The following is a 9,168-nucleotide window of genomic DNA, read 5'->3' as shown; positions in this document are numbered from 1 at the left end:
GGCAGTACCCCAAGGTCTGCGTTGATGACTTGCTTCAGAAGGCTTGAAAATGGGCACTTTCCCTCTTTAGCATTTAGCTTAGCATGGTGCCTTAGCTTCCTAAACATAACTGACTCTAGCCTTTGCTGCTTCCTGTTTGGTGGGCAGGAGGGAGCGCACCCATTGGTACTTGACAACGTTCACATGATTTAACTTCACCAGCAGACTAAAACTTGGATAATATCAAACGTCTGATTTTGTTGAAATGATTAACAGGAAATAGAGTGACTCGGACTAAGTTTTATTAGATAGAGACGACTGTAGCGGTTACTGTCGCCTGGACAATGTTGGCTCGTGAACAGTTTACTAAATTACCGTGTTTTCTACAGACCACACTGGTTGGGGTTGAGTTTTTATTTATCTTAAAATTTACACTGGACAAAATTGTAGAGCTGTATGAAAGAACTTTTTACTTTTTGTTGTTTTGTTATTACAAACCATTAAGTTGCGTCTAATGTCATCATGTGATATTTCTCATTGGTAGGAGCGGGGAAATCTTTTGCTGGTCGATCCAAACATAACAGTGGAAACGTCTCACAAAATGATCATCGTTCTTGTTGGCACATGATGCTAACAGATGAATTTTCCAACACATATTGAATGCCAAATGGTCCTGGTAAAAATTAGCTTGAATGTGTCGCTTGACGACCCGTGACTGCGAAGAACTGCTTTGCCGATATAAATATCGCGAACACAGACAAATGTAGTAGTCTCAGTTTGGGAGCTAGCAAGCTTTCACTTTGATGGAAGTGCCAGCTGAATAAAGTGCAACAAGCATGTATTCCTCTTCAGTGACATAAACACAACACAAGGGGGGTTGACGCTGTCCATTGGTTTGACAAAATGTATGCATGTCCACAAGACAACGAAGATGCAAGAAAAACATGGATGTAATTAATGGGAATGAATAAGGAAATGTGGTTAATGTTGGTTAGGCCTCGAGGTTACACACAATAAGCTTCTGTGAAAAAAAACAAATCTCAGATTGTTTCCAAAGCAGCGGTCATCGGAACATCTTGTTTGTGAAACCCTCCAAATCATGTCTTAATGGCCCACTCAAATAAATGCTGTACTTTGGAGATCCAAACATTCTCTACAGTAAAAGGGAAAAGCGGCCTTGAACAATGAAGTGACTTTAACTGCTGATAGTGCATTTACCTGAAATCTTTTGCTAAGTAATTAAGTAGTTAGTCCTGCATTGAACATATGACTAAAAGTATTCAAACACAGTATATACTGCTACAGGTTTCCGACTGTATCAGAAAGCACAGGACACTTTGTTTCTTGGTCTACCGCCTTCTAAGTCGGTACTTGCCCTAACCCTACCCTCATTGCACACCTAGTGATCTTGCCAGCAGTTTCTCTTCACTGACCACAAACAGCAAAAAAAAGTCTGCAGCTGATTGGGACAATGCGTCACGTGGGGCTGGTTGCTCCAAATTTCAAAACAGACCATAATGCCCCGCCGTTACAATCATACAATCTTGAATTTACGAAAATAGTTCACGCTTAAGTGAAGTCCCTGCGTTGCTACCAGAATGCATGACATGCTGCTCCTATAGAATGAATGGCTGACATAGACAGAGCCTGTCCTAGAGGACGCCAGCAGCCTCCTCAGCTCCTTGATTATGGCACTTTGAATAGTAGCTGCACTATGTCACCTTGCTGTCATGCAAGCTGATTCACTAAAACCACCATCACAAGGTCCACTCACAAAATACGAAGTATACCCAGTAACTTATGTTGTTTTGATTTCTGGTGTATGCTGCCTCCTCTCCCAGCGGACTAACATGCTTCAAATGTCTTTGTCTTTCAACAAATACAAGTGGCTGAGCTCATAAAATGAACTGTATCAACATCTATTCTACCAGTATATGAGCTTGTAGGTTTGTGAAGAAAATGCATGTTTACTTACTGTACATAATTAAATTGTGCCCGTTTATTTCAAACATGTGGCTGTTTTTGTATCATTATACATAATTAGGATGTGTTGTTGGGAGGAAGGCAGTTGTTTCTTTTGACTTTGCCTGCCAACAGAGGCAAAAAGAATTCTGTAGTTAACAGGAGGCCTCGGTCCACGCTGCCTTACACTGGCACTAATCTCAGGCTCATGTCGTGTGAAGCCAAATTAAGTGGAGAGAAATCACAGGGGACAGGTGTGCTCAGTCTGGTGATTTCCTCTGTGTTTCGAGTGTTTGTCTAATAACGTACTGTGTGTGTCCATTAAGTGTGTGTGTCTGTGTGTCTTCACCATACTTGATCTATTTTGTGATATTTTCTTGTATTTCTTTTATATGAGAGAAAAAATATTTCTCTGGCATACAGAGATCAGGAAGATTCTCAAATGAGCACATTTCGTTTATCTTGCTGCTTTCGTGGGGTTTTTGGGTGGGTTAACTGTTATATTAGAACTCGGATCAAATACATTTGGGAGTAAAGGTTACAGTTGAGGTGGAGGTCTAATTAAGGTTATAGTCAGACTTTAAACACTATTACCACACATATGGTTGTGAGTAACCAAAGACCTTTGGTAGCAGCTTCAAAGCTCCTTTCTTCGAAGTTTGGTTCAGTGAAACAAAAACACGGTCACAAGTAACTAAAACTGAATTGAATGTAGTGATGTTAAAAACCTTAATATTGCCTCTGTAATGTAGTGGGTAAAGTATATTTAATTTTACAAATAAAACGACCGGTGGAGAAGCAGGACCTGTCGGGGAGGACGGTCTGCGAAGCCTGGATGGAGCCGCAGTCCGTCTGGTGGAATCCGGCCGGCTGCCCTTCTCGCCTCTCCTCTCCCGTATCCTGTTATCCAGTGCAATAGCCAGAGAGATAAGGTTATCAAGGTTGTCGGGATCCTCCCAAACGGCTAGTTCGTCCTTTATGCTGCCGCATAAACCGTTCACGAAAACCCTACGCAGCGCTTCCTCATTCCACCCGGTGTCAGCAGCCAGCGTCCGGAATCCCACCGAATAGTCCGCCACGCTGTCCACTCCTTGCCGGAGATTCAGCAAGCACTTAGCTGCACACCCTACATAATCGGGGTGGTCAAAAACAGCTTTAAAGTCAGAGGCAAAGTCATTAAAAGAGAACTCTGAGGTGAGACGGCTGGAACAAACAGCTTCTGCCCAAGCTAGAGCCCTGCCTCGGAGTAATCCAATAACGTAATGTACCTGTAGGAGCAGACGGGGAGACAGGAACTGGAGGAGCGAGGGAGACGGACAGTTTATCTACCTGCTCGGTAAGTCTGGTGACTTGGGTAATGAGTTGCTGGTTGTTCTCCAGCAGAGAGCAGAGTAGTTGGTCATGCTGGCCGAGTAAGACGCCCTGGGAATGGATAGCCCGCTGGGCGCCGTCCCCGCTAGTAGCCCGTGGTGATTCCGTGGAGTCCATATTGGCCAGTTCGTTCTGTAGTGGGTTGGGTTGGACCCAGACACAGAAACAACACAGGCTAGAGGATGACGGTAAAGAAAAAGGTTTAATCCAACAAAAGACACGTGGTACAGGTACAGGTGGTGGAGGTATGGATGAGGGTTCCAAGGAGAGGGTCTGGAGGAAACTGCAACATGAACGGCGGGATACAAACACTGTGACGAAAACAAAAACAAAGTTAGTCGATAGCATAGCAGGTGAGCAACGTGCACTAAAGACTGGCCAAGTTACCACTTAGGGGTTAGCAACGAACTGGCGCTGAAGAGGTGGTCAGCCCGGGTTAATATACTGGGGAGATGGGATGATGGAGATAGATTGCAGCTGTGGAGCTGGAGTAATGAGGATGGGTTGCAGCTGTGTGGAAGGCGGATGGCAAAGTGTGGCCACGCCTCCGGACCAGATTCCTCTATGGTGACCTCTTGTGGACGACAGACGTACAGACAGACACACAAGGGAAAGGGAAGACAGACACAGACAGCAGCGGACCCATGACACTCATAATATGCTTTTTGGCAGTTTCCTTTTCCTTTCTTATGTTATATATCTTTTATGTGCACGTTATAGGTTTACAAAGTGAAAAAGACAAAAGTCTACCCCAAAGGGACTTACCCTGAAACACTGTGCACCAACTGCTCCAAACAGCTGTACTGTAGTCCAGCCTTTACTTCTGTGACGAACGCTTGTCACTTTGTAACACCCGTTATAATGTTCGCCTAGCTGTTACAGTGCCACGCCCTCATCCTCTGCTTTTGACTGGCTATTAGTCCTTACCTAGGTACTGCACATGTGTGACTTCCAACAAAGATGGAACAGAGGTGAGACGCCTCACTCGGTAGCTAAAACAGAGAGCTCAACACACAGGGTGAAAAGGGGAGCTGCAGGAATGTGCAGTACGACAAAAATATGTTTTTTGAAAATTAAAATTATACTGGTACAACCTCTAAATACAATTATGAACCTGAAAATTTGTGTAATATGAGCTCTTTAAAGAACATTTTTCTGTTGATCATGTTCAATTGACTTTGATTAAATGTTGTTAAAGGGGTCACGTTGTTCCTTAAGGTCTCCTGATAGGGTAACATTTGTTGGGCTGAAAATGTAAAAAATGAAAGCTTTTGCTGGTCTTTTGGCCCTCATGCCACCCTGTTAAATTGACATGGATTGAAACGAGAAGTGTTCTGCCTAATATCGTCTGCTCATGAATATTTAAATAAGCTGCACGCTGTTTGGACATGACCAACAGCACTCACTAAAACATCCAAGGTGGAGATAGCATGGATACTTTAGGTGTTGAACCGTACCTGTTTGAGCCTGAATCAGAGGAAGGATCTGATACAGAGGAGCAACCTGCCAGTAGATTGGAAATAACTCCTTTTAGACTGGTAAGTTTTGTCATTTAGCATTTACTTGCATTTTCAACATATAAGCCTAAGCATAACTTTGTATTAGGTTTGTTTTTACCATTGTATGCAACATAAGTTATTAATTTGCACACAGAGAAATATTTTACAACTTGTACCCTCACAATTTCAGTCAAGATGTCCAGTTGGCTGAAAAGTTAGTGGCAGTTTGTAAAAGTTAGTGGCCAGTTTGTAGTGGGCAGTTCATAGAGCTGCTCACAACAAAAGTCTCTTAGTCACTATTGTAATGTTGTTACCGTACACCCTCCTGCTGAATAGTGATTGATTGTGATTATGAGTTACGTACATTCTTTGCCTTGTAGTAGTAATATGTTATCTTACAACAGGACGTCCATTTAGCTGGACAGGAGCCTACTATTTTTGTTCAGTTTGTATAAAAATAACAGCAGGCTCACTGTGTTTTTTTTTTTACAAGTCTGAATGACCCGGGTTCCTGAGGAGATAACCTGTATGATTGACCACCCTGGCCTTCATCCTGTGTGCCTCAATATATATTCTTTGCAAAATGCAGTGACTATTTACAGAGTTGACCATGGCCGGGTGAGAATCAGAGGGATGGAAAGGTGAGGCCAATTTTATACCACTATTAGCAGTTCAAGTATATGAATAAAACGTTTATAACATTACCCATTGATCATTGGTTCAGCATTATTACAAAAACACACTGTATTATTAAGACAACAAAATGAAAAACTTTATTTTGTTTCAAAACAATCATCCAGTGTTATACTCTGAAATCTGAAAGATAAAAAATGTGATTTTCCACTACACCCTGTTCTCTTTGCAGGCAATGCAGACAAATGGCCTATAGGACCTTTGTGAGCTGGTGCTGGGATTTTGTCCGTGTCGTTATCCCCTCTTGTGTGGTGCAGCATATACAGAGGGAGTTACTGGATGCTTCAGGACAGAATGTCGGGTTCAAGTCCCCCCCCCTCGACTGAACCGTGACACATGGTCAGCAACAGCATCGTCCATGGAAGGCCTGTAGAGCTGAGCACACAGGTCCTGGGGCACAGGAATCTGCCAGACTGCTTCCAGATAAGGAATGGATGATCTCCTCAAACACCAGTCGCATCAGGTCTAAGACATAGCCTATTGTGTGTGTGAAAAGTCATTTTTAGCACCTATACCATTGCACATATGGATTTGTTGTTTGTAGTATCTGAAAAGTTTTTTTTAGTGCCTATACGATTTAAATTTTTATTTTTTGTTTGTAATAAAAATGCCTAAACTTACAAATTGTTGGCTCTGTCTTCACTTGTTCGACAGTGTAACCTCCCCTTTTGGCCTTTGGGAACAGAAATCTGTACATTAGTTTCCCCTTGGCTGTCTTCCGTTGTGGGCGATCAGCATTCTCTTTGAAGTGCATGTCAGCAAGATACAACCTAAAACAAAAAACATAAATTTTGTACCATAATTGTATAATTAACTGTTACACACACCAAGCAAAATACTCCAGTTAACTCACAGCAAAAGCAGTTGCTAAACCTCTAAGCTGTGCCAAAGCTAAGTACTCTAACCAGTACTCCAAAGTACTCTAACCAGTGTTGTTACAAGTGTCTTGCAGTTAGAGCAGCTTAAAACTGAAACGATTTGCATTTAGAAGGCCGGCAATTAGGCTTGATGTCTCTAGACCATTGCTCATGACTCACACCTTCACTGAACAAGACCAGTTTCTGCAGACAATTTGTCCCCCATTCACATTTGCCTTTTCTAAAGACTTGTTTTGTTCAATGATGAAGTTCATAGGGAGTGTACATACCTGCGTATCATTCCAATTAAGGGGAAAACAACATTATTGGGAGCAAACCGCTGGATGACACTGTGGAATGAATCCACAGCTGGAAATGATGGCTAAGCTTTTCAACATCAGTAAGGTTTCTCTTGTTTGTTAGGACCTTGTCAAGTCTGTTCAGAGCTGACGTGCCCATGAGAAAGTCAATTTAAACTGTAATTTAAAACCATGACTGTTAAAGATACACACAAATGTGTAATCATTGCTTTAGAATACAGACTTGGTTGAAACCACTTGCTATGGTCCTTTGAGGCCTTTGGTGGATATACACACTTGGTGGAAGGCTGGGTCAGAATGTGGACATCCTGAATGTGGTTCAACAAAGACTTCCATTTCGCTACCTTCTCAGTTCCATGGACGGAGCTTGTGGCAAACCAATAAAGGTGGTTGACTATGTTTTTATGCCACTTTTTCACCAAAGCACAGTCCTTGTCTTTGCCAAGTTGATCCAGCTTCTTTGACAACTGTAGTGAAATTAACATAGTTAGATATACAAATTGTTGAGTGTTCATATATTTTTGAAGTTTTCGATAACTTCACAAAAGTGTCCAATAATCTACATCATTAGAATGTAATTAATTATACATATAAAAATAAAGATCAGATTACCTTTTGCTACATGCCATATGTCATAGTAGTGGGTGATTTTACGTTCTCTGAGGAACTTTTGGATCTAACGGTGACGATCAGTGATATTACAGTCCAACTTCACACCACTTCCATGTAGGAGGTCCAAGCTTCTTATAAGACCCTCCTTCCCCATGTATGAGCTTTCCCCCACCTCGTTGCTCTGTGTAGAATGAAAGACACACATACAACAGGTGTCCATTAACATTTTGCCAAAACAGGTGATTGTGTACATACACCTTTCTGACCATTTTGACCACATGTGTAACATTGATAAGACAAATAAAGCTTATAATGGGTTCTAATGACACTAATGTAAGTACCACTTGTGCATGTGTCTGTGATCTATGGCGTCAGGCCATTCACACACCATGCATGCTCACGCCGCGCCTGAGACGTGCGTGTCACGCAAGCAGTGTGCAAGCTCTATTCTGTTCACATGGGAGAGGAAATAAAAATGGACACGCCACGTAGCTGACATGCTCACGTGACGCAACCAGTATGTGGCCGCCCTTAGTCCAAATGATTTCAATTACTTGCACCAGCTGTATGTCTGCGATTTCGGTGGGCTGCACATTCATCGTTATGTAGCTCCGATACTTTGCAGAATGTCCTAGAATGTAATGGTTTTTAGATTTTTAGTCAACAAACAAGAGAGTGTAATTATTTAGTGGACGGCAACACCTTACCTGAAATACTTGTTATAATGCATACATAATGGATAACCCCGACCTCTCTCTCCACCCCACACTGGTCCAACAGAGAGCAGCTTCTCTAAGAGGCTCCGACAGCTTCGCTGACGCACGGACCACTACAGGAAATCATTCCTACCACAGGCAATACAACTCTTTAACACATTATCACTGGGTGCTAGATAAGAGCCTGAGACACCACAATCCTGCACTAAGTGCAACCTGTACAATTGGTTTATTTACATTTTAGCATACTATTTAAGCAGTTGCACATTTTGTTTTCCCATCCTGTATATATTCAAATATTTGTTCTTATATTTTTATTTCTATTATTATTATTATTTCATGTATATTGTATGTATGTATATTGTATCCTAGTATTTCACTTTTGTTTATATTCTGTGCTGTGTGACTGATGTATGTTTGCTGCTGTAACACCATAATTCCCCATTTTTTTGGGATCAATAAATATCTATAATATAATCTATCTATAATAATAATCTATCTATCTATCTATCTATCTATCTATCTATCTACACATTCAGACAGAAAGAACTACAGTGTACCTGGTGAGTCTGCTCCCACATCACCCCCGGTGATAACACTCTTTGCCTCACTCAGCATTTTAAGCTTTTGTATTTGCCATTCAGTCAATTTGTGGATTATAGCTGGTTCCAGGTATGTCCTGGCATGTCTTCTGAAGGCATCATAAGTATGTGTTCTCAGCTGCATTGCCTCAAAAATCTATACAATGATCACAGTACCTTTTTTCATTTTCAAAAATGAAGCACCACAAAAGTAAATGTCAGCAGACAGCTGAAGGTTGCCCATAGGGGTGCTTCCAGTAACTGGCGGACTCTTCCACTGTCTGAATAACTGCCAGTGAGGGCATAGTTGGTCAATACAGGACATTACAGACCCTTGTGCACACAGGGCAGGTCTCAAACAGGCTGAGGAGGCATTGCTCAAAAACAATGTATTTTGCATCAATCTTGAGGATCATGGCCTGCATAGGGAACATCTGCAACCACCTCCTCCTCAAATTCAACAACGTACTGCTGTGATGCAATAGTAAAAGCCATCTTCAACACACAATCTAGCATTCAGTCATATCTTTTGTATACAGACACATTCATACCTATTGTCCAAATTATTTTCACCAGCC

At 41.8% G+C, this 9,168-nt stretch overlaps 1 long non-coding RNA gene across 1 annotated transcript in view; it reads right to left on the bottom strand.

The window, feature by feature from the left end:
* Positions 1-8,628: 8,628 nt before the first annotated feature.
* Positions 8,629-9,168, bottom strand: part of LOC116686682 (uncharacterized) — an 8,135-nt gene continuing 7,595 nt past the window's right edge. The window contains exon 3 of the long non-coding RNA XR_004331327.1: positions 8,629-8,747. This is a non-coding gene — a long non-coding RNA (uncharacterized LOC116686682). The remainder of the gene's footprint in view (positions 8,748-9,168) is intronic.

Source organism: Etheostoma spectabile, unplaced genomic scaffold (genome assembly GCF_008692095.1).
Source record: "Etheostoma spectabile isolate EspeVRDwgs_2016 unplaced genomic scaffold, UIUC_Espe_1.0 scaffold433, whole genome shotgun sequence".
Classification (NCBI taxonomy): Eukaryota; Metazoa; Chordata; class Actinopteri; order Perciformes; family Percidae; genus Etheostoma; species Etheostoma spectabile.
This window is presented reverse-complemented; position numbering and strand designations above follow the sequence as displayed.